This window comes from Mustela lutreola, chromosome 1 (genome assembly GCF_030435805.1).
Source record: "Mustela lutreola isolate mMusLut2 chromosome 1, mMusLut2.pri, whole genome shotgun sequence".
In the NCBI taxonomy this organism is placed as follows: domain Eukaryota; kingdom Metazoa; phylum Chordata; class Mammalia; order Carnivora; family Mustelidae; genus Mustela; species Mustela lutreola.
This window is the reverse complement of record NC_081290.1, coordinates 255,193,302-255,219,367: the sequence shown is the minus strand read 5'-3', so window position 1 is coordinate 255,219,367 and position 26,066 is coordinate 255,193,302. Positions and strand designations below refer to the sequence as shown.

Sequence of the window (26,066 nt, the reverse complement as noted above, 5' to 3'; positions counted from 1 at the left end):
ACTGGCTGTCCATTCAAATTTACTCTTCCCACATTGGCCAGCCTTCCCCACAGTTAAATGTGCTCATGTGACACTTACTGTAATGCAACTTCAGTGGGTAATGACTATCACTCTAAACCTGGCCTGTACATCTCCCTAGGGTGTTCTTTCATGTTCTTTCCCACATATAATGGTAAGGATCTAGAGGGTTATGGAGCCACAGGGGGAAGGAGTTTAGGCCACGGGATGACCACATACAGAAGAGCTACTCCAGTAACTCAAATGATGAACCTAAGACCCTCATGTGTATGAGAAGTGAATATCTATTGTGTTAAGCCACCTAAAGTTGGGAGTTAGTGTCATTGCAGCTTAGTCAAACCAATACATAATCAGAGTTACATCCAAATCTGATATTTAATTTTTATTAGATGCTGGGCCATTATTAGATGTTGGACTGTTACTTATCCTCTATGAGTCTGTTATTTTGTGTAAAATATGGATATAAAAGTAGCTACATGGGGTATCTGGGTGGCTCAGTTGGTTGGGCGTCTGCCTTCCCCTCAGGTCAAGGTCTAGAGGTTCTGGGATGGAGCCCCACATCAGTCTCCCTGCTCAGCAGGGGGGTTGCTTCTCCCTCTCCTACTCCCCTACTTGTGTTCCCTATCTTGCTGTGTCTCTCTCTGTCAAATAAATAAATAAATAATTTTCTAAAAAAGTAGATACATCACAAATTATTATTGGAATTTTAGATGAGTTATATAAACCACCTAAGTTAAAAGTATATAAAGTCAATTTTCCTTTTGTGTTGCACCCAGGGGCACAGCATTGAATTAATCATCGTCTTTGGCCATGAAGCACCCTCATCATGACTCATGAACTTGTTTAGTTGTTTGCTTATTGTTCATAGTTACTTATTTGTACAGCAATCACTTAAGGATTCACCACTCAATATGAGAACCAGAATTTGACTTGCAAAGTCCACTTTGGCCACTCCATATGGGGTAGGTCACAGTAATCTAGCATAGTTGATGTCAGACCACAGAAGATTCTGGTTCTTGGGTTGTAGGAATTTAATCTCTACAGTTGATGTTAATCTGCCCCTCTCCCAATGTGATTTGAGTCCAAAGTAAAATAGTGACATAGCAAAGTGACACAGCAGAACTTTTAGTCCAGCCCTGTCTTACTGGTTGTGTCTTCTTAGTAGATTGTGCCATCAACCTCTCTCCTGCAGTGATCAGGAGGTTAAGTTCCCCATCTATCCCCTGGAGCTGTAGGATGATGTGAGTGAATGGCAGAATTTGCTGCCTAACATGAGTATTCATGTTTTCAGAATCACCAGTCCATCATGGGGCATAATCAGGGTGCTGTGGTCTAAGCTTTCGGGTTAACTAGAATTGATGTCACCTTAAGTATTTGTCCAATGCTGGTGCTTTGCAGGAGGCCAGCTCCACAACTGGGAGATCAGTGTGTAGTGGATTGGTCTTTGAAAGTTAATCTTTACCTCTCAATCCCATTCATCTAAATTTTTCTCAACAATTGGTCATTGTTTAATATTTTCATTTTTTATCATTTTGTTTAAGTTGCAATTTGTATTTTCCAGATATCTCATGAAACTAAATCTTTCTTCTTATGTATATTGGTAATATATTTCCTTTATCTTCAAGTGCTTGTTTGTGCATTTGACCATTTGTTATTGTGTTATGTGTGTTTTTCTTATGATTTACATATTAAAAGTATCTTCCAGTTTATAAGACGAATTTTCATTTTCCTTAATGTGTCTTCTCATTAGCAAAGTGGTCTTGATTTTAAGACAGTTAAATTCATCCCTTTATTTCATACATGTTAGCACATTTTGTGTTTTAAGAAATCCTTCTCTCTCTTAAGGTCAGAAATAAATTCACCCATATTTCCCACTAATATGTTCACTTTTGATACTAAGATCTTTTTTTTTTTTTTAAAGATTTTTTCTTTATTTATCTGACAGAGATCACAAGTAGGCAGAGAGGCAGGCAGAGAGAGAGGAGGAAGCAGGCTTCGCGGGGCTCGATCCCAGGACCTTGGGATCATGACCTGAGCCAAAGGCAGAGGCCCAACCCACTGAGCCACCCAGGTGCCCCTGATACTAAGATCTTTAATCTCTCTGGAACCAATTTTGGTGGGACTGGTAGAAATCAAATTTTATTTTTTCTTTTATGGATAACCAGTTTTTGGTGGTTTATCTATTACATCATTGGTAATCTTTGGAATATTGGTTAACCTATATCTTATGGGTTAAACTTATGCATGGGACAGAAGAGACCACCACATCTTTTCTTCCTTGAGACAAAGTCCCTATTATTACTCTAACCAAAAGAGGGAAGGTTGTCTCCTCACCAAGGCTTTTGTTTTTTCTATAGCAAACCCAGTTAGACTTTGTTTCTTACATTTTTCTTAGTGGTGAAATTATTTGATTTGTTTTGCTTTAAGCCATTTTTCTTAAAGAAGTTCTTCTAGGGTGATTTTCCTGGACCTGGTAGGTCCTGGACCCCCACAACCTCCGTCCCTAATAGTCATTGGTGACTAAAGATGAAGCATGTGTGCCTTGGGTGTCTTAGTTGATCATACTCCCTCCATGGAGGTTTCATCAATGACATTCCAGGGTCTTTTGACACTTCAAGGCTTGAGTGTTCTGCAAAGTTGGGGAAGGATGCACTGGGTTGGGAATGAAAAACTGCTGAGATGGTACTGTTTCCATGGCCTCAGTGTGCCTGATAGAAGCATGGGGTGGTGTCTAGTGAGTTCTGTGTCCTTACTGATGAAGCTCAGATCTCTGTAGATAGCAAGGACTGGTGGTTTTCAATGGCAGTTCTCTTCAGGGAGAGAGGTTCATAGTCAGGAAGAAGTAAAAATACTACTTGACAAAGTTAGAGCATAGTCTTATTTTGGTAAACCTTTGAGTCACATAAATTCTTACCTTTTTTTTTTTTTTTTAATCAAAGTTGATTCTTGGGTGCCTGGGTAGCTCAGTGGGTTTAGTGTCTGTCTTCAGCTAAGATCATGATCTCAGGTCCTGGGATAGAACCCCACATTGGGCTCCCTGCTCAGCCAGGAGCTTACTTCTCTCTTCCTCTCTGCCCCTCCTCCCTGCACTTTCTCTCTCTCAGATAAATAAATAAGATCCTTTTTTAAAAAAGTCAATTATTAATATTTTTAAAATTTATTTTACTGAATAAGTCGCTTAAGAAGAAGTTTCCCAGGAACACGACTGCGATCTCTCATTTTTATTAAACAGACTTGCACAACTGCCAAGTAGAGTTGATATAATGCTGGATAAGGGAGATACTATAGAAATCCTGTAACAGAGGGAGAAAACAATTTTTCTCTGTGCTTCAGAAGGGAAAAACCAACCCACACTATTTTCTGAAATTCTGATTCAGCATACATTCTTCCATCTGATTCTGCAAACCAATGTCACTGTTGAATCACTGTCTGTGGTGAAACCAGAGGCCCAGACTAACTGCAGAGCCCCTTACAGCCACTTCACAATGACACACTGCCGGCAAATACACACAGTTGCTTTGGAACAACATGACTTGTAGATAGATCCTTGCCAGAACTCCTAGTAACAGTGCAACACATAATTTGTCTAAGAAGTGTTTAAATAAAGAGTTGCTGAAATTTTATTTGTCAGGATTCCAGAATGTAATCTTGTGAGCAGTTTTCTCAATGGTGGTGAAATATTCTAGTTTCGTTGTTGTTATGGGTCTGAGAAAAGCCTGTTCAATTCATTTCAGTTCAATTCAATTCAACTCTAGTTGCTGAATATCTAATACACAATAGGTCAATTACACAGACTTTATTGAGCACCTATTATGTAAAAGGTACTGTGCTGGGGAGATGATGAGAAGCCATTTTGCTGCTTTCATAAGGAGACTAAACATTTCTTGGCAGCTAGCAACAAAAACCCAATACTTGAAGAAAATGAATTTAGTAGAAGAATTTTAAGAGATCGTAGAATCAGAATTATTTTCTCTTATCATTTATAATGCTCATATGAGCAAATAGCCATATAAACAAAATTCATATAACCATTAATGACTTAAATGTACATTTGTCATTGTACATCTGTCCTCCTCTCCATATATTCATTTTTGTAAGATGTAGGACAAAATAAACATCAAAAGTTTACAAAAACAATTTTGACTATAGGCATCCTTGTTTCTACTTTGTAGAAGCCAGACAAAAAATTTGAGAAAAGGTGAGTAATGGTATGTAAGTGTTATTATCTTTGAAATAACCTGAGTAATATTACTGAAGATCTAATGAGCAGGGGACATGGTGTAGAAAATTAGTCTTTTGTTGTTTTCTTCTGTGAAAAATTTATTGATTTGTACTGTATATTAAATATTTGTATTTGATTTGTTTCAGTGCAAATGAGATTGTTAGATATGAACAACCAAATAAAGTGTGGAAGGGATTTATAGTTTTGATAAATCCCATAGCTGACAATGGAGTTGTTATAGAGAACTCTGATTTCTAGTGCAAAAAGATTACCTAGCCAAGGCTTCAAACTCAAGATACTTATTCAAAATGTCCTCAAATGTGGGGCCCCTGGGTGGCTCAGTGGGTTAAGCCTCTGCCTTCAGCTCAGGTCATGATCTCAGGGTCCTGGGATCGAGTCTCGTAGCAGGCTCTCTGCTCGGTGGGGAGCCTGCTTCACCCTCTCTCTCTGTTTGTCTCTCTGCCCACTTGTGATCTCTGTATGTCAATTAGATAAATCTTAAAAAAAAAAATCTTAAAAAAAAAAGAAAAAGAAAATGTCCTCAAATGCAATGAAAGTGTTAAAATATTTAAAAAAATATATAGTAGAAAGACAAGGTTTAGAAATGGTAGAAACCAATGTGTAATATATTGTGACATAACCTAATGTAACATGTATTATAATAGATATAATACATAATATATAGTTTCTATATTATATACTTTGCTTTATTATATAAATATATATGTATGTTTATATAATACACATTATATATATGTGTACATACAAATATTAATCCAGAAACCCAAAATGCAGTAAACTATTTGGCAAATATCTGCAGCATTCTGTATGACATTGTAGTGACTGCTATTCTATCCTCCTCTACTATAAGAATGCCCCTGAAAATCTTAAAAGCCTCTGATTGATTGCGATTTGGCCACATTCCTAAACTGACTGAACATGAGTCTGGTCCATAGTTGGAGGTAGGCATTTGCAAGGCAGGAATTAACCTGTGCCATCAAATCTGGAGATGAATTAGAAGACTATTACTGTTGGTGAAAGATGAGATAATGAAGAGGGACCCTCTAAGAACACAAAGAAATTGAAATAGGATGGCCACGGAGAGTGAAGCCATAAAACAAGGACTTAAGGTTTGATGGATCAGGGAAAAGCAGGGTTACATAAGAGACAGTTGCTGCCCAGGCCAATTAGACAGGACTGAAACCTGATTGAAGGCATTACCTTATCAAAGGAAAGAATGTGTCATTCAGAAGGATGTTGGCCAACAAGAGAGAAGCAGACAGACACAAGCCAGAGAAATGAGTGCCCTGATTAGACAGTATAAACATCCTTTTTTTTTTTTTTTTTTTCCACAGGCAGATGCCTCCTTATCCTGGAAGCAGACACCCTGGAGTCATTAAACATTCCGATCACTGGAGTTGACTACAAGAGATCTAGTTCTTTGCCTACCAAGGTACCTTCTGATAAACTGGCTTCCATGTGACTTTTCTACTGGGAAAGAACATGCCAAAGAAATAGTTTGTTCTATTTCTCTTTTTACACATATACCCTGGGTTCTATATCCAAATTAGCATGAGTCATCATCACAAATGTAATCAACCTCGAGAAACTAATAAGACCAAGTTTATGAGTAACTTTGAAGAGAGGAGTCTCAGAGAAATGATGGCCGGGTAAAGCCAGACTTCAGGGGGTTAAACCATGAAAATATCTTAATAAAACTTCCTGTATGCGTTCCTGGTGTCTTAAAAGTTTTCAGAACACTTTCGCTTACATTATCTCATTTGACTATTTTGTGAGGGAAGAATTTCAAAACCCATTTGAAAGTAAGGATTCTGGCCTTTAGAGATGATATAATTTTCAGGTGAGAAGTGTGGATAGAGAGCTATTTCTCCTACTATTTTAGTGTTTTCCCTTTGGTCTACACTTCCCATAATTTCTTAAGTATTGCGGTGATCACCGTGGGATTGTAAAAAGTGGGTGAGACAGTTTCTGGCCCACGAAGAGCAGGCAGTACTACAAAGTTACATGTTACGTAGTTTATTTTGTATTTAAACCTGAAGAGGGATCAATTCAGTCATCTACCAATCCAATCTAAGCACCAGAACTGTCATGGAGAATACGCAGGTAAGAACTAGCCCTCATCAACTCTTCAAACACGGAAGGTATGGGGTTTCTACTTCCTACTTGCTTTGGAGCTGAGGAGCTTAGAACTCTAAAGTATTGAATGTGTATGACTAGGCACAGTTCCAGTGACATTGTATGAATTATTTTACAAAATTCTCTTAACCACTTTATAAGGGAAATTTCCCAAATAAAAATCTTTTGAGGGGATTCTCCACTCACTTATCATCTTCTTTGTAAATGTCTCTCTCCCCAGACAAACTATGAACTCCATGAGGGCAGTGGCTAGCTGTCCTGCCCACAGCTGTAGTCTCAGAAGGTAGCAAAGAAGGTACTCCATAATATTTCTTGAATTGAATGTAAAGAACTTGCCTTTCAGAGATAAATAGCTTAATAAATTTCCCAGTTTCTAGAGATTGCAAGTGGTGAATCAAAGATTCAAACAAAAATCCAAATGAATCCAAAGTCTGTTTACTTGTTGATCTGAATCTTATCTCTCTGTACATCAAGTGACAGTATTTTTTGCTCAGACTCAACTCAGAGTTATATAAGTATGAATATCCGTCCCATTTATGCTAAACAATTTACCTAATCTTCTGTTAAGACAGACAAAACTAAGCTTTGAGTCAAGATCAAAACAGTGATTTATTAACATATAATGTATTATTAGCCCCAGGGGTACAGGTCTGTGAATCCCTAGGCTTACACTTCACAGCACTCACCACAGCACATACCCTCCCCAATGTCCATAACACAAACACCCAATCCCTACCCTCCACCCCCAGCAGCCCTCAATTTGTTTTGTGAGATCAAGAGTCTCTTACGGTTTGTCTCCCTCCCAATCCCACGTTGTTTCATTTATTCTTTTCCTACCCCCTAAACCCCCCACGTTGCTTCTCAATTTTCTCATATCAGGGAGATCATAGGATAATTGTCTTTTTTGACTTATTTCGCTAAGCATAATACCCTCTAGTTTCATCCACGTTGTCGCAAATGGCAACATTTCATTTTTGATGGCTGCATAGTATTCCCTTGTGTATATATACCACATCTTTATTATCCATTCATCTAAAACAGTGATTTAAAGAAAAATTTTAAGACAAATAGAAACCCAAGATTCATATATGTTTATATTCATAGATATTACATATATGCATATATGTTTATATATATAAATATATATATATATTTTGTAAATACATGTTCACATGTATTTTATTTGTATAAATATATATGTATAGGTAAGTATGCATATATTTGTATGTACATGTATATATATTTATTATATGTATGTGTGTATGTATATAAAACCAACATTGATGGGGCACCTGAATAGCTCAGTCTGTTAAGTGTCTGACTCTTGGTTTCAGCTTAGGTCATGAGCTCATGGTTGCAGGACTGAGTCCTGCATTGGGCTCTGTGCTCCGCATAGAGTCAGCTTGAGATTATCTCTCTCCCTCTGTCCCTCCACCTGCTCACACTCTCTCTCTAAAACAAACAACTAAATCTTTAAAAAAAATTATAAAATATATAAAAGTGTAAGGAAGAAAATAGACTTATTTAATTTTACCACCATCCTGATATATATTTTACACACACATCAAAAGTGACATTAGCTGTATTATTTCCTTTTCACTTTAATTCTTTTTCTCTTTTTGATCTTCATTTTCCTATCGTCATTGTTTGGCTTTAAAGGAAGGGTCTTAGCTGCTTACTCAACATCTCATTCACAGCCCTGAGACAATGTGTCCACGGCACTCTGGTGTTTGGATCTCTTAACTTTGGACCTCTTCTGCTTTCCTCTTTCCCAGCAAGTATTTTCTAGGAAGAAGGAGGAAAGATATTCCCATGTTTCTCTCTTGCTGACTTCCTCTTTTAAGAACTCTTTCTTTGGGGCGCCTGGGTGGCTCAGTTGTTAAGCATCTGCCTTCAGCTCAGGTCATGATCCCAGGACCCTGGGACTGAGCCCCACATTGTCGTTCCTGCTCAGCAGGAAGCCTGCCTCTCCCTCTCCTATTCCCCCTGCTTATGTTCCCTCTCTCCCTGTCTCTGTCTCTGTCTCTCTCTCTCTCTCTCTGTGTCAAATAAATAAATAAAATATTAAAAAAGCAAAAAAACCAACAACCCTTTCTTTATGTAAAGAAATTCCCAAATGAACTCTGCTTTGGAAACAAAATGCTCTTTTAAAAACTTTCCTCACACTTAGAAAAAAGTATTGCTTCAAATTGAGCAAAAATTTTCTCTTTAATTTCTATTTCTAGTGGAGTAATAGAGCAGATTCATCATCTTCTTTTCCTGAGCAATTTTTGTAAAATGAATTTCTGATACCTCAGGGAATTCTTTACCTACTTAATTAATTAGTAGCTGTATCCTTAGAAAGTGCTTTAAATATAGTTTTAAAAATATTCTAGGTGGAACCTGGGTGGCTCAGTGGGTTAAAGCCTCTGCCTTTGGCTCGGGTCATGATCCCAGGGTCCTGGGATTGAGCCCTGCATCGGGCTCTCTGCTCAGCAGGGATCCTGCTTCTTCCTCTCTCTCTGCCTGCTTCTCTGCCTACTTGTGATCTCTGTCTGTCAAATAAATAAATAAAATCTTTAAAAAAAATTTTATATTCTGCCTCAATAGAAAGTTTAAAGTGATAATATCCTTTATGAGATAACAGTTAATCGAACAATAAACTAGGAAGAAAACAATCCCCACTCTCTTGCTGGACATGATCATGTGAAGATTTTATCAAAACAAGTCATATCTTCTCTGACTTCCCTCAGCAGTTCTAATCCATTTGTTTGTTTATTTCCTTAATAAGTTTTAAAGATTTTACTTATTTATTTGAGAAAGAGAGAGAGAGAATGAGCAGGAGGAAGGGCAGATGCAGAGGGACAAGTAGACTCCCACTGATTGGAGAGCCCAATGAGGGCTCCATCACAGGACTCTGGGATCATGACCTGAACAGAAGGCAGACGCTTAACCAACTGAGCCACCCAGGTGCCCTTCTAATTTCCTCATGTAGAAACTGTTCCAGCAACATCTTCTTCTTAGTTAACTTCATCTATCCTAGTTGCAACTGTCCATCTATAGTAAATTTAATGTAAATATTTAATATTGTAATATAAATATTTACAAATATTTATTGAGCATTCAGTTCTATGCCAGGCATTGCTCCAGGCACAAGCGTTACAGCAAGAAGCAGTACAGGCGAAGTCCCTGTTGTCAGAGTTTTTCTTGTTGTTGTGGGAGACAACAGAAAAATAAAAAAATAATTTTAGGTAGCAATTTGAACTTTAAAGAAAATTAAAAAAGGTAGTGTGATAGAAAGAGAATGTGGTAGAGGTCTACCTTAGATATGATGAATTTTTGCTATCACCGTGCAGCAAATGACCTGCATACTTTGTGGTTTAAACCAATGGCAATTTAAATTTCTCACAAGTCTTTGGGTTGACTGGGTTCAGCTGGGTAGTTTTCCTGTTCCACATTGTGAGATGTGTTTGCTGATGTGGCTACGTTCAGTGGGGAGATCTTTCGGCCCTGCCATGATCAACACGGCTTCTCACCTTCCCCGGTCTCTCTCCATGTGGGCTCCGTTATTCAACGGTCTAGACAAATATTCCTCACCCCTTGATGGCTAACTTCCAGGAACAAGGGTGGAAGCTGACAGGCTTTTTACAGTTTGAGTCCAGACCTGGCTCAGTGTCACTTTCAACACATTCTGTGGATAACAGTAAGTCACAAGGCCATCCAGATTGAAAGGGAGAGAAGTAAAACACCACTTTCTGATGAATGAAGTAGTAAAGAAATGGGACTGTTTTTAGTTCATCAGAAGTTATATGATTATTTGATTACTAATTTGTTTTACTAGACTTTAAGTTCTAAGAACACAGAGATAATATCTATTGTTGTTCACTGTTGCTACACAGGTATGTAGCACTGATACCAAAAATGAATGACAATGTCAATATGTGTCAGGAAAGGTAAGGAAAGCAGATATTGGAGTCAGGTTACCTCCTCCCCATCTTGTAATCATGAAAGGCATTACATTATGAACCATAAAATTTTTTCTCCTCTAACTTTAACAAGACTCTGATGCAGTGATCGTAGTAGCTTTTACCAATCAAAGTTTTTATGCATTATATATAACACTATTCACAGGATCATCAGAGAAACTTTTATGAAGGCTTTTATGCGTTGCACAAACTTCCCATGAGTATAAGGAAACTGAGAGCGTATTTGGATAGGAGCAGTTACAGGGAAACATAAATGAAGGTTATTCTTGAGTCCATCATTCTCAATTCTAGAGCTCCCCTTTCTTATAAGCAATGGTCTTTCAGGTTGAAGATTCGTACCTGTGATTCTTTATTTTAGAACCAGTTCATTCTACCCTGTTATCATCTGGGTTTACAATGATGACTAGCAAGTATCCAACAATGATTATGATTCCTTCATGTCAAAACCACCAAGTGAAGAATGAAAGCACCAATCAACCAGATGTTTCGTCTACATTATGCCAAACTATTAGTTAGACTAAATCAACACCTCTCATCCCCTTTAATTGTCTTGCCAACGTGTAGAGGGAGCCCTTTCCATTGGTTAAAATGGAAAGAACAGAAATCTAGCCTTTTTGTCTATAGAAGCCAAGGAGATAAATTTAGCCCGTTGAAAGATGCTTTCACTTTTCAGCTAGGTGTTGGGGCATTATAACCATAATACTATGTAAAATATATGAATTTGCATCAGGATACTTAGAACTCTCTGGTGTCTCCATACCCTAACATATTAGACAAAACTTTGTAATACACATCTTGCTAAAATTCTATTTTCTTCATACCTTGAATCCTGTAATATACCCATTACCTTTGGGAAGGATTTTAGTCTGATATTCAAGATCTTCGGTCTAACTAGTACCCCCCTCCCAGCCCCTGATCCCACTATATCCTTAGGTTCTACAAGTTATAGGTCAGGGTTTCTCAACCTGGACTAGATAATCGTTTGCTGTGGGGATTGTTCCATGCCCTGTAAGATGCTTATCAGACTCTTTGGTCTCTTCCCCCACTTTTTTCCTGTGTCACATTTTATCCCTCAATGCATGTGGTTCTTTCACTTTGATACAATTTTGTTGGGAAGTGGGGTGGATAATGTGTCAGTGCCGTGTTTACTACCAAGAGCCTGGAGAGAGAGAGGAGGAGGAGAGGCCAAACAGCCAAGGAACAGAAGAAAGAGTATGGATTCCAGGTATTAATTATTTCAAGCTCATGATACTAATAGGACAAAGATTGATCGCAGTATGTCACTTTACACCTCACGAAATGGTATAACACCTGTGTCGCACCATATACCAAGCTGGATTCTTTTATTTGATCTTCTTCAAAATCTCAGGAAGTGTCAATCATTTACCACAGATAACCCTGGTAATCAAAGGATGAGCCATGACCAGTGCAAATCAGGTTGTCTGTTGGTCTCTCCTCGATGCTATGCTAAACTTTATAGTGATTTAGGAGATATGATCCTTGAGATACTTTGCTTTGGTTTCATCTTCCTGTTATTGCAAGACGGATCACCTGGGAGAAAAAGCCAATTGAATTCCCATCTTCCCTGTGTATTTCCATTCCAGGCTTTCATTTGCTTTTAATGGCTTTCTCAGGCCTTCCTCCTGAGAGTGAGGACTTCCAGGGCTGAGCTCAGCCCAAACATGAAACTTTTGGGAAAGGGTTAGGAAAGTCTGTTCAGCTGTTTTTGTAGAAGGGGGGAAAAAAAAGATATAAAGTACCTTTTCTCCCATTCCCAAAATAACTTCGTGTTTGGGCTTTCAAATTAGTATGTGGTCAGACCTTTATAGAACGTCCAGAATCAGTTTAAAAAGACTTGAATTTAAGACTCTTCCCTCTTCTGCCCTTAATGAGCAGAGTCAGGAGCATGAAACACACCGCTCGTTAGATGGCTGATGAACTTGTCAAAGAGTGGCCCCCACAGAGAAGCTTGTCACCTGTGGCCCCTTTGGGTTCTCATTTGGATCCTTCTCTTTTATATTTCCTTTGGCACTCTCCTCCACAGGGAGTTCTTCAGGTCTGCTATTCATTCTATAAACCTTCTTTATTAGCCCCCAACCAGGAGTTCATTCATTTATTTAAATAGATTTTGAATTCCTATGACGTGTTAGATACGATGCTTGGAGTTTCATGTATAGCCTTTCATTGATTCACCCCAACAGCACTTTGAGGTGCATATTGCCATCACCGATTTACATAAAAGGAACCCATGGTGTGGTTATAGGAAGTAAACTACCCTTAGACACTAATGTACATATAGAACAGACTCAGTCCACAGCTTTATGTTTGTAAAGCTCGTGCTTTAAACCATCGTAAATCCTTGTTTCTTGTAAAGCTAGGAGAACTTGGTTATTGTTTAAATTACAAAAGGAAGGGTTGGAGGAACTTGGGGTATTGAGCCTGGCCAAAGGAGCTGCCAGGTCTTTGATTAACTTGACATGGAAAAGGGATAAATGGAAGCTGTGGGTCCCTGAATGAAGGAAGCCGCATGGGGAGAGATTGCAAAATATGGAAGGACTTCATAAGAGTTGGGACTATCCGACATATGAATGCACTCCTCCAGAGATAAGAGACTGCCGCATAATTTGAAAAGTGCAAGTGTGGGCTCTATAATCACTTGGCAAGGCTGTAATATTGTAGGGAAGATTCAGGCAGTCGATGACTTGGTGAATATTGAGCTTGGCTCTCTGGGTTGTAATTCTGTGTTACCCTGGCCTTAAGACCACGAATTTATCTGACCCGGAATATGTATCTTTACCTGTTTAGACTTCAGATTCTCCATGTGTGAAGGTTATTTCTAGTTCTGAAGTTTTCAGCTCTCGGGGCCAAAACTATATATAGGGATATAGTTACAAGTGCAGTTTTACTACTCTTTTAACCTGACAGAGGTTAACATAATGTTGAAATCTTGGGTTTCATTCTCAGGTTGGCCGGCTCAGTCCTGGAAACTTGAGCCTGGGGTCAAGGTTCTCTTTTGCTAATTTCCTCTCATTTTGTTCTCAGTTAAATCCAAAGTTTGTTTTATTTAGCTCCCTGGGTCACTGAGGAACAACTTTCTCCAAATATTCCTGAGCTCCTGATTTAAAGACTTCTTGGTACTTCCAGAATAAGGGTTCCATTAGAGGACAAGATGGTCCAGAAGAGACCATCTTGGTGGTCAGCAAAGGGACTGTGGGAAGGCTGACAACAAGGGTTGGCACAGGCATCAGGTGACATTCTAGAAAGGTCGCTGAGCAGTTTACAAGAAATACTTGTGAAGGTTGTTACAAAGATTACCTGTGTTATATATATGTGACATGTTCAGAATAGTGTGCTGGGCACATGGTAAATAGCATAAAAATACTGTATGGGTTTTAATGTTATTGTTATTGTCTTGCTTTATTGTCATTACCATTATTATTACAATTATCACCCTCTGAATCTAGTCCAGTAATTGTACATAGTAGGTACTCAAGAAACATTTGTTGAATGAATAGGAAAAGGAATGAATAGCTTTGAAAAACATGAAAAAAAAATGAAGGAATAGCTTTGAAAAGCAACGGTTGAAAGGCAAAGTGGTGACTGCATGTTTTGGTAATGGTAAGGCTTTTACAGAGGAAATGGGAAAGCCCTGTAAACTCTGACATCCTGTTAATATTATGTCGTTATTGTGAACTGTCAGTCCAGATTTTTCTCTGTGATTCTTTTTAAGGTAAAACTCTTGGAAATTAGAGGGTCTATGGAAAATGTGATTTAGGATAAGTATTTATCATTAGTCTGCCCTTTGCCAATTTATAAGCCTGAATGAGTTTTTGTTCGAGCCAAACAGTGAAAAATTGTTCTGCTTCTGAAGTTTTCCAAGGGACCAAAATGCCTCTAATTGGAAAAGAAATACTGCTTATTCCACCCCTGCATTTATTGCTCAATATATGCATATGTTAGTGTTCACTGAGCCAACATGTCTGCTTTCTTATTGAAGAAGATGTAGGTTCAAGTCTCTTCTGGGTCCGAGTTGCAGGGCTCAGCATGCCTTATCCTGAGTCTGTGTTCAGCTGAGTCAAGGCCTCTTCCCCTGCAGACCAGGGATAGGTTGCCCAGGAATAGGAGCAGGTGAGTTACAGAATTATGAAGCTGCCTCCTTACTTCAGAAAGTCAGCAAAACTATAAATGTCCCTAGGTACTCCCAGTGAAACCCAGTTGGATCATTTCATTCTATCAGTGCTGGCGAGCTCACTACCTGGAGATGTCAGAAGCCTGTCAGGCAGCTGGGGACAACAAACCACACAGAGAGAGTCTGGTTTTCTAAAGAGACTCATGTTTTCACCCAACTCCTTTCCATATTGAGACCACTGCAAATAGTGTTTGACCTTCAGTCTTAGAGACCTAATAACTGAATTTTTCAATGTACCCAGAACCAAATATGTAATTGGTGCTCAATAAATATCAGGAATTAATATTCTTATTCTTTCTCACCTGGTGGACCCATTGACAAGTTTTGAGAGTTCTCTCACGGTAGCCACCTACATGCTGAGCTTCCCGTCTCATGTACCTCCCCCTCATGCTAGAGGCAGAGAGCAGAGGCACTCTTAACATTTGGAAAGGAGGGGTAAGCAAGATGCCTAACTTATTTTCTGCTGCAGAATTCATTCTCTTGGCATACATAGCGAGGAATGTTTGTAATGTAAACACCTGCATAGAGCATCTCTTATATGGATGGGAGCAAATGCATCTTTGGCTTCTGAGGTACCTGCCTAGGATGGGAAGGAAGCCCAATACTGGTCCAGGGGGCATACATAGAATGTCCAAGGTTTATTTGAAATGCATTTAAAAAAAAATTCAACTTTCTTAAAAGACTGTTCCTTCTCAAGAGATTGTCCTTTCTCAAAAGAGGATTTTCAATGAGATCTGCATGGTCAAACAGTATGGGATGAGTGGCACTTGCTATTGTGCAGGATTATGGTAACTCCTTTCCATGCATGGGCTCTCAAATCTTCACAAACGCCATACAAACTATGTGTCATAATCTCCACTGTAGAGCAGAAAGAACGGAGGCTCCCAGAAGTTACACAATTTGCTTTGGTCCTGCAGTTAATAAGTTGCAGAGGCATTATGGGAAACAGAGTTTGCTGCCTCAACTTCCCATACTCCTAACACCAAGAAGAGGGGAAGAGAGACCAAAGGAGGAAACAGGAGAAGAAGAGCTTGGCTATGGCAAGGAGAAGGGGAAACCAGGACAGAGAAAACTGACACTTGAGGGGTAGAGAAATATAATTCAGAGCAAAGCAAACCCACTAGGTTTTCTGTTCTTTATAATTTAATTCGTAGTAGAATCATGTGGAAAATGTTAGTGGTTGACTCAGTGGGACTGCCAGCAAAGCATATATTTTGAAAGTTGAGTGGAGCGCCCACATTTGCTTGGTCTTGGAATGAACGCTGGGCAAAGATCAAAGCAAGAGAAGACGTTAAGGAAACACATTTCTTTCACTGCCTGCAGGAGGAAACTTTTCACAACTGGAAAATGCATGCCATTACTGCCAATCTTGGAGCAACAGCAAGCTGTTGACATACAAAATATCTTTTGGTGGCTTTTTGGGTTGTGTGTGTGTGTGTGTGTGTGTGTGTGTGTGTGGAATAGCAAAAAACAGGAAATGGTGCATTGTACAAGCCTTCTGAGAAAACGCTTCCTAGAGTCAAAATAGGATACTCTGTATCCTAATGTACTGAATATAAGGTAATACAAAATTCTGAAGTCATCAGAAAGCCTCAAGAGAAAAGTTCTATCTTTAGATATAGGTTATCTACTTAAAGTGTCTGAGGGGAAAAATGCAGAAATACAATGATGCTGCTTGACATCATTAGTAAAGGGAAGATAGATTTTTAAGCTTTAGTGCAATCATAGTTATTTTTGTGTACTTGTCAGTCATGTGAGGCATTCTCGTGGTTGAGTGCAAATCTCCACCTGCAGAGTGCTGTTATCCCAGGCCATCAAGTAGGTTAGACGGGGCTTGGGCTGGTGGGCCTGAGTTGGGGCTTTGAGTTAGAGGGGTCCGCTGGGGTCCGAATATATCTTGATGCAGTTAGGAAAGCAGCTGAATTCAGTTCAGACATATCCAACTACCTTGGTAGGGAAGGGGAAGGTGATCAAGAATCTGAGGGGTCAGTGCTGTCAAATCCAAAGTTGGGGGAAGAGAAGAAATGAAGTTAAGAGTTAGGGATTTGGAATAATATATAAGAAGATTGAGAAGAATGATGCACATTCTTCTGGGATAAAAATCAACAATGGGACATGTGGAAGATTGAAGTACATTTCTGTCACCTTCACCACCCTAACCTTAGAGCAAACCTCCATCATCTCTTTTCAGATGACCTTTTACCAAACCACATGGTCTTCCTGCTTCTGTTCTTGCTTCTCTATGGAGAATCTTTCCCAGACTATATGTAAATGTCTGGGGAAAATGACTATCTTTTTTGGGTATCAAAGTGATCAAATCACTCCTCTCCTTAGACCTCCATGTATTGAAATTCAAATGGAAATGAGATCGCTGAAATTTGAATAATATCCAAGTATCATTCATTAGTACTCAAATATATTAGTTACGTATATTATATAAAATATGTTAATTAGTATTCAAATATGTCTTCTCCTTAGATCTTCAGTGTATTAAAATTAGAATTATATCCAAATTTCTTATGATGGCCATCTAGTTCCTTTATTACCTATCCCAGATCTCCTCTCTGACTTCAAGTTCACTAATTCTTTCTTTGATTTGCTCTGCTATAGGCCCACTGTTTTTTTGCCTTCTCTTCTCAAACATAAAATTGTCTCTGTCTGAAGGAATTTGAATTTGTCTTCTGTCTGAAGAATTTATTATTCTTTTACCAGGAATACTCTTTCCTCTAACATTTAATTTCTTGGTCTTCTACACAACATTTAAGGCTCTGTTCTAATATCTCTTATTTACTCAGAGGGGTCTTCCTTAACGCCATCTTAACTAAAATAGTATGTATCACTGCCTAATATCCCATTCTACAGATATTTTCATTTATTTGTTATCTCCCCACAAGAGGAGTCCTAATGATTCATTAAACTTGCATGTTTCAATATAAGATTGAGGAGAACATGGATTTTGTCTGACTGCTGTATCCTGATCAGGGCCTGATACCCAGGAAGGATTCAATGGTTGTATTTTTTTCCATTTTTAGTATACATGTTAGCAAGCACTCAGTGAGTGTATTTTGAATGGAAGAATGGATGCATGAAAGGCAGACCTATAAGGTATGGAGCCCAGACAAGGAATCTTTCCATCTGCTGACTGAGTAACTTGTCTCAGTCTTCTGAGTATTTACTTGTCTAGGTATGAACACTGGGCTCCCATCACCAAATGCTAAACACCACAAACTGTCCTGGCCAGTTCAGCATCAATAATCATTTGTTGTCAATTGTGATAATATGGGTGAAAGTGCTTGGAAAATACAAGATTTAGCAAGAAGCCGGTTGCTCTTACGCAAAGAATCATGGAGCGACACATGCATGTGAAGGAGATTCTTCATCCAACATAAAATTAAGCAGAGAAATAAGTTCTTTGAGAGAAACTGGATTTGCATTTTTTTTTCAATTAAGAAAATCATATTAGGAAAATGTTCATTTCATAGGCCATTTAGAATAGGTAGGGAGTTAAGAAATCACGTGTCTCGTCTCCCACCTTTAGAACGGAAAAGACTTTCATCACTAGTGGAAGTAGAGGAGACAACCCGCCTGCTTTGGAATCTTGACTCCATTCCTGTTTGGCTATGAGACTTTGGGTAAGTCACTTAACTTACTCTTTGTGCCTCAGTCTCTTTATTCAAAATTTTAGAAAATATAACAGCTACCTGAAATATAACCCTAGGAAGATTATGTCAGATAATGCATCAGAAATACTTTGAGCGGTGCTCGTTTAATAAATATTGGCTATTATCTGCATTTTGCAAACAAAAGGTTGGAATTTCAGATCACTTAAGGGATTTATTCAAAACTGTACAACTAATACATAGTAAGACAAGATCTAGAAACCGGAACCTCTGCTTCCTGAAGTACCGTGGGGGAGATTTAAGCATTTTTTAAAAATCTATGCTACTGAACATAACGAATATCTAAAATAGATACATGCTACACACCAATGTATTACTAGGATATCATTTTTTTCCCAAAGGAAAATATAGTTACATAGGTATGCATTAAAAAATACTAAAAAAGTAAGTACACTAAAATGCAAATAGTAGGTGTATGCTGGGGGAATAGGAATGATTTTGTTTTCTTTGTGTTTTGCTGTTTACATGTCATTAGAATACAACAGCTATGGCTTGTATAGTTGGAAAAAATTGTTATTTAAGAGCAGAACAACAATAATACCAACAACAATGAAAGCCTTATATCTTTTGAATGTATCATTACACCAAATCCTTATTTTATTTACACTGCTTTACATTTCCCAAACAATTCTAGCTTACATTCTTGCTAAGCTCCCACAGAAGCTTGTACTTTGCCAGTCCTACATGGTACTATGATCTTTAGTCTAGCTCTCCTTTTTCTCACATGTCTACATGCCATTTTCTATTGTGGGTACCTTATATGGTGGCTTTTTAAAAATGCTGGATGAATGACATACCCATCGGGATCTTGACTCTGGAGATAGTATTCCTAAGGATAACCCCAACTCCAAAATTGCTAAGATGATGTATAGAATCTCATTCTCTAGATCAGCAAATTGTGCTTCTGCATTTCTGTATTCTATTTCTAACCAAGACTTGTCTCCAGTTGTTCTTTACGAAAACATTGATTTTGTATGAAAACACTGATAAACCACAGTTAGCATTTATATTTCACAACCGATTATTGTTTCTTATCAAAAAGATTTTATTAACATCCTCGGAAAAATGTCCCAAGGGAAGTTTGAGCATGCTAACCATTTAGAATGATTTCCTATCTTTAGTGGTTTTCATGGATATTTTTATTACTTGCTAAAATAGTTTATAATCTATGTTTCAAGGCTTCTCTTAGAAAGCTTTGAGCCTATTTCCTTAGCAGAGTTATAAGAAAGAATTTAAAAGACAATGAAAAGTATGTGAGCTGTGGCACAGCCTCTCCCTGCTGCCTTTCATAACACATCTCCACCAGCAGGCTTCTGCCAGCTTCTAGGCGTGTGGCCTGGTGGTTGCAGAGGCTAACAAGGCCTGGTGTTTTTTATCAACAGACTCTAGACAGACAGACACCTATGGAATGCTTCAAAGTAAGGATATGGAAATTTTCACATGATCAGTTTGGGAGAGTGGGGAGTAGTGGCATTTAACAATGCATCACACAGAAAGTAGCAGTGAGAAATTCTGTAAACACAGGAGCCACTCAGCTTCTGACTGACAGAGGTCAGACATCTGAACTGTTATGGGATGTCAGCTGACAGACCTATAGGGACAGCATTTGCAGTAGACAGCTGGTGGCTCCAGGGGACCCCGACCCTCCACATTCTTCTTTTATTTGATCTATACTCTACTAGATAACCATCAGTTTAAAAGGGGAGTACAGGAAGGGATGTTGTACTTTGTCAAATGCTTTTTCAGCATCTATTGAGAGTATCATATGGTTCTTGTTCTTACTTTTATTGATGTGTTGTATCACATTGACTGATTTGCGGATGTTGAACCAACCTTGCAGCCCTGGAATAAATCCCACTTGGTCGTGGTGAATAATCTTTTTAATGTACTGTTGAATCCGATTGGCTAGTATTTTGTTGAGTATTTTCGCATCTGTGTTCATCAAGGATATCGGTCTATAGCTCTCTTTTTTGGTGGGATCCTTGTCTGGTTTTGGGATCAAGGTGATGCTGGCCTCATAAAATGAGTTTGGAAGTTTTCCTTCCATTTCTATTTTTTGGAACAGTTTCAGGAGAATAGGAATTAGTTCTTCTTTAAATGTTTGGTAGAATTCCCCCGGGAAGCCGTCTGGCCCTGGGCTTTTGTTTGTTTGGAGATTTTTAATGACTGTTTCAATCTCCTTACTGGTTATGGGTCTGTTCAGGCTTTCTATTTCTTCATGGTTCAGTTGTGGTAGTTTATATGTTTCTAGGAATGCATCCATTTCTTCCAGATTGTCAAATTTATTGCCGTAGAGTTGCTCATAGTATGTTCTTATAATAGTTTGTATTTCCTTGGTGTTAGTTGTGATCTCTCCTCTTTCATTCATTATTTTATTTATTTGGGTCCTTTCTCTTTTCTTTTTGATAAGTCGGGCCAGGGGTTTATCAATTTTATTAATTCTTTCAAAGAACCAGCTCCTAGTTTCGTTGATTTGTTCTATTGTTTTTTTGGTTTCTATTTCATTGATTTCTGCTCTGATCTTTATGATTTCTCTTCTCCTGCTGGGCTTAGGGTTTCTTTCTTGTTCCTTCTCCAGCTCCTTTAGGTGTAGGGTTAGGTTGTGTACCTGAGACCTTTCTTGTTTCTTGAGAAAGGCTTGTACCGCTATATATTTTCCTCTCAGGACTGCCTTTGTTGTGTCCCACAGATTTTGAACCGTTGTATTTTCATTATCATTTGTTTCCATGATTTTTTTCAATTCTTCTTTAATTTCCCGGTTGACCCATTCATTCTTTAGAAGGATACTCTTTAGTCTCCATGTATTTGGGTTCTTTCCAAACTTCCTTTTGTGGTTGAGTTCTAGCTTTAGAGCATTGTGGTCTGAAAATATGCAGGGAATGATCCCAATCTTTTGATACCGGTTGAGTCCTGATTTAGGACCGAGGATGTGATCTATTCTGGAGAATGTACCATGTGCACTAGAGAAGAATGTGTATTCTGTTGCTTTGGGATGAAATATTCTGAATATATCTGTGATGTCCATCTGGTCCAGTGTGTCATTTAAGGCCTTTATTTCCTTGCTGATCTTTTGCTTGGATGACCTGTCCATTTCAGTGAGGGGAATATTAAAGTCCCCTACTATTATTGTATTGTTGTTTATGTGTTTCTTTGATTTTGTTATTAATTGGTTTATATAGTTGGCTGCTCCCACGTTGGGGGCATAGATATTTAAAATTGTTAAATCTTCTTGTTGGACAGACCCTTTGAGTATGATATAGTGTCCTTCCTCATCTCTTATTACAATGGAGAAAAACTGAAAGCTTTTCCGCTAAGGTCAGGAACACGGCAGGGATGTCCATTATCACCACTGCTATTCAACATCGTACTAGAGGTCCTAGCCTCAGCAATCAGACAACAAAAGGAAATTAAAGGCATCCAAATCGGCAAAGAAGAAGTCAAATTATCACTCTTCGCAGATGATATGATACTATATGTGGAAAACCCAAAAGACTCCACTCCAAAACTGCTAGAACTTATACAGGAATTCAGTAAAGTGTCAGGATATAAAATCAATGCACAGAAATCAGTTGCATTTCTCTACACCAACAGCAAGACAGAAGAAAGAGATATTAAGGAGTCAATCCCATTTACAATTGCATCCAAAACCATAAGATACCTAGGAATAAACCTAACCAAAGAGACACAGAATCTATACTCAGAAAACTATAAAGTACTCATGAAAGAAATTGAGGAAGACACAAAGAAATGGAAAAATGTTCCATGCTCCTGGATTGGAAGAATAAATATTGTGAAAATGTCTATGCTACCTAAAGCAATCTACACATTTAATGCAATTCCTATCAAAGTACCATCCATCTTTTTCAAAGAAATGGAACAAATAATTCTAAAATTTATATGGAACCAGAAAAGACCTCGAATAGCCAAAGGGATATTGAAAAAGAAAGCCAACGTTGGTGGCATCACAATTCCGGACTTCAAGCTCTATTACAAAGCTGTCATCATCAAGACAGCATGGTACTGGCACAAAAACAGACACATAGATCAATGGAACAGAATAGAGAGCCCAGAAATAGACCCTCAACTCTATGGTCAACTAATCTTCGACAAAGCAGGAAAGAATGTCCAATGGAAAAAAGACAGCCTTTTCAATAAATGGTGCTGGGAAAATTGGACAGCCACATGCAGAAAAATGAAATTGGACCATTTCCTTACACCACACACGAAAATAGACTCAAAATGGATGAAGGACCTCAATGTACGAAAGGAATCCATCAAAATCCTTGAGGAGAACACGGGCAGCAACCTCTTCGACCTCTGCCGCAGCAACATCTTCCTAGGAACAACGCAAAAGGCAAGGGAAGCAAGGGAAAAAATGAACTACTGGGATTTCATCAAGATCAAAAGCTTTTGCACAGCAAAGGAAACAGTTAACAAAATCAAAAGACAACTGACAGAATGGGAGAAGATATTTGCAAACGACATATCAGATAAAGGACTAGTGTCCAGAATCTATAAAGAACTTAGCAAACTCAACACCCAAAGAACAAATAATCCAATCAAGAAATGGGCAGAAGACATGAACAGACATTTCTGCAAAGAAGACATCCAGATGGCCAACAGACACATGAAAAAGTGCTCCATATCACTTGGCATCAGGGAAATACAAATCAAAACCACAATGAGATATCACCTCACACCAGTCAGAATGGCTAAAATCAACAAGTCAGGAAATGACAGATGCTGGCGAGGATGCGGAGAAAGGGGAACCCTCCTACACTGTTGGTGGGAATGCAAGCTGGTGCAGCCACTCTGGAAAACAGCATGGAGGTTCCTCAAAATGTTGAAAATAGAACTGCCCTATGACCCAGCAATTGCACTATTGGGTATTTACCCTAAAGATACAAATGTAGTGATCCAAAGGGACACATGCACCCGAATGTTTATAGCAGCAATGTCCACAATAGCCAAACTATGGAAAGAACCTAGATGTCCATCAACAGATGAATGGATCAAGAAGATGTGGTATATATACACAATGGAATACTATGCAGCCATCAAAAGAAATGAAATCTTGCCATTTGCAACAACATGGATGGAACTAGAGCGTATCATGCTTAGCGAAATAAGTCAAGCAGAGAAAGACAACTATCATATGATCTCCCTGATATGAGGAAGTGGTGATGCAACATGGAGGCTTAAGTGGGTAGAAGAATAAATGAAACAAGATGGGATTGGGAGGGAGACAAACCATAAGTGACTCTTAATCTCACAAAACAAACTGAGGGTTGCCGGGGGGAGGGGGTTGGGGAGAAGGGGGTGGGATTACGGACATTGGGGAGGGTATGTGATTTGGTGAGTGCTGTGAAGTGTGTAAACCTGGTGATTCACAGACCTGGGGATAAAAATATATGTATATAAAAAATATATGTTTATAAAAAATAAAAAAAAAAAAAAAAAAAAAAAAAAAAAAAAAAAAGAACTTAGCAAACTCAACACCCAAAGAACAAATAATCCAATCAAGAAATGGGCAGAGGACATGAACAGACATTTCTGCAAAGAAGACATCCAGATGGCCAACAGACACATGAAAAAGTGCTCCATATCACTCGGCATCAGGGAAATACAAATCAAAACCACAATGAGATATCACCTCACACCAGTCAGAATGGCTAAAATCAACAAGTCAGGAAATGACAGATGCTGGCGAGGATGCGGAGAAAGGGGAACCCTCCTACACTGTTGGTGGGAATGCAAGCTGGTGCAGCCACTCTGGAAAACAGCATGGAGGTTCCTCAAAATGTTGAAAATAGAACTGCCCTATGACCCAGCAATTGCACTATTGGGTATTTACCCTAAAGATACAAATGTAGTGATCCAAAGGGGCACGTGCACCCGAATGTTTATAGCAGCAATGTCCACAATAGCCAAACTATGGAAAGAACCTAGATGTCCATCAACAGATGAATGGATCAAGAAGATGTGGTATATATACACAATGGAATACTATGCAGCCATCAAAAGAAATGAAATCTTGCCATTTGCAACAACATGGATGGAACTAGAGCGTATCATGCTTAGCGAAATAAGTCAAGCAGAGAAAGACAACTATCATATGATCTCCCTGATATGAGGAAGTGGTGATGCAACATGGAGGCTTAAGTGGGTAGAAGAAGAATAAATGAAACAAGATGGGATTGGGAGGGAGACAAACCATAAGTGACTCTTAATCTCACAAAACAAACTGAGGGTTGCCGGGGGGAGGGGGTTTGGGAGAAGGGGTTGGGATTATGGACATTGGGGAGGGCATGTGATTTGGTGAGTGCTGTGAAGTGTGTAAACCTGGTGATTCACAGACCTGTACCCCTGGGGATAAAAATATATGTTTATAAAAAATAAAAAAAATTAAAAAAAAATAAAAAAATAAATGTGCTAAAAAAAAAAAAAAAAAAAAAAAAAAAAAAAAAAAAAAAAGGGGAGTACATAGTGAAGTATATAAGACACAGTTCTCATCTTGAGAAAGTTCTCTAGGCTTTCTGGGCTCAATTACCAAAATAATCATTAAACATTTATCGAGGATTCACTCTGTGTCAGGTGTCAAGTGTTTGAAGCACTTGGCATAATTCCCTTTCTATGATACTTTCTTTACACAGTTTGTTGCTAGAATTAAGAGAAGTATTTCAGGCAATATTCTTAGCACAGGCCCTGAGTTCTCAAAAAAGTTAGCAGTTTTGTTGTTAAAACGAACCAAAACTTAGGGTTCCTGGGTGGCTCAGTCAATTAAACATCTGCCTTCAGGTCATTGGTCCCAGGGTCCTGGGTCCAGTCCTGTATCAAGCCCTGCACTGGGCTCCCCACTCAGTGGGGAGGGAGTCTGCCCCCATCCCCTGCTTGTGCTCTCTTTCTTTCTCTCTCTCTTTCAAATAGGTCAATAAAACATTAAAAATAAGCTAACTGAAAACTATAACAATAACAAAAATGTCTCTTACTCAAATAAAACTCCAAGAGGCTTTTTAAAACTTTTAGTTAGATTAAGTCCCATAGCTTTGTGGTATCCCAGAATTACCCACAACCTAACTCCTGATGCATGCTAAAGGATACGTGCATCCCATCCTTAAGGGATGCAACCTACCTGATGCAAGTTTAAGGGATTAGTATTTATAAAAATAAAGCATATCCTAAATTGTATGGATATTTTTGTCAGATTTCTCAGGGAAGAAAGTATGTAGTCTTCTTCAGATTCTCAAAATATTATTTCATGGTCTGAGAAATAAAGAAGCACTATTGAAAAGAATCTGTCACCTGGGGAGTAAGGAGGTCCTAATAAGCATAACAAGGTAGTCAGGAGGAAAGAGGTGAGTGGGTCTGTTCCCTGCCTCCCCTCCCCCCATAAGAGGATTTGGAAAAGACTTGAGATGTTAGTCTCTGTGCTGGTATCTAGGGCGGCTCACTCCCCCCACCTGGAAATTCTCATTTGCCCTCTAAGGCCATTTACATAAGACGCTGTGGGATTACTGGCTGTACATCTAGCTTTGAATGGATGATTCAATGTCAGATAATTTCGTTCTGGTTTTGCAGGACTCATAGAATGTTGGCCCTGGAAAGAACCTCATACATCATGTGTTTCAGGGTTTTCAAATTTGTAGCAGATGTGCCCCTGTGCCTCTTTCTGCACCCATGGAAGGCTTCTTTAACTGGGGACAGCCTTCTTTACATCTGTGCCTTCTAAATCATTATTAGCTCAATAGTGTATGCAGCCGTTACGGGTTGATTGAAATTAGCATGCACAGTGAAGCCAGTTTTCTAACCGTGTCATGTGCTTAATATTCTCCTAT

General features: G+C 38.7%; 1 long non-coding RNA gene across 5 annotated transcripts in view; it reads left to right on the top strand.

The window, feature by feature from the left end:
- Positions 1–26,066, top strand: part of LOC131810595 (uncharacterized) — a 217,570-nt gene that overhangs the window by 172,922 nt on the left and 18,582 nt on the right. For all 5 annotated transcript variants that reach the window (XR_009345622.1, XR_009345612.1, XR_009345616.1 and 2 more), the window contains 2 exons: positions 5,596–5,693; positions 18,090–18,183. This is a non-coding gene — a long non-coding RNA (uncharacterized LOC131810595). The remainder of the gene's footprint in view (positions 1–5,595; positions 5,694–18,089; positions 18,184–26,066) is intronic.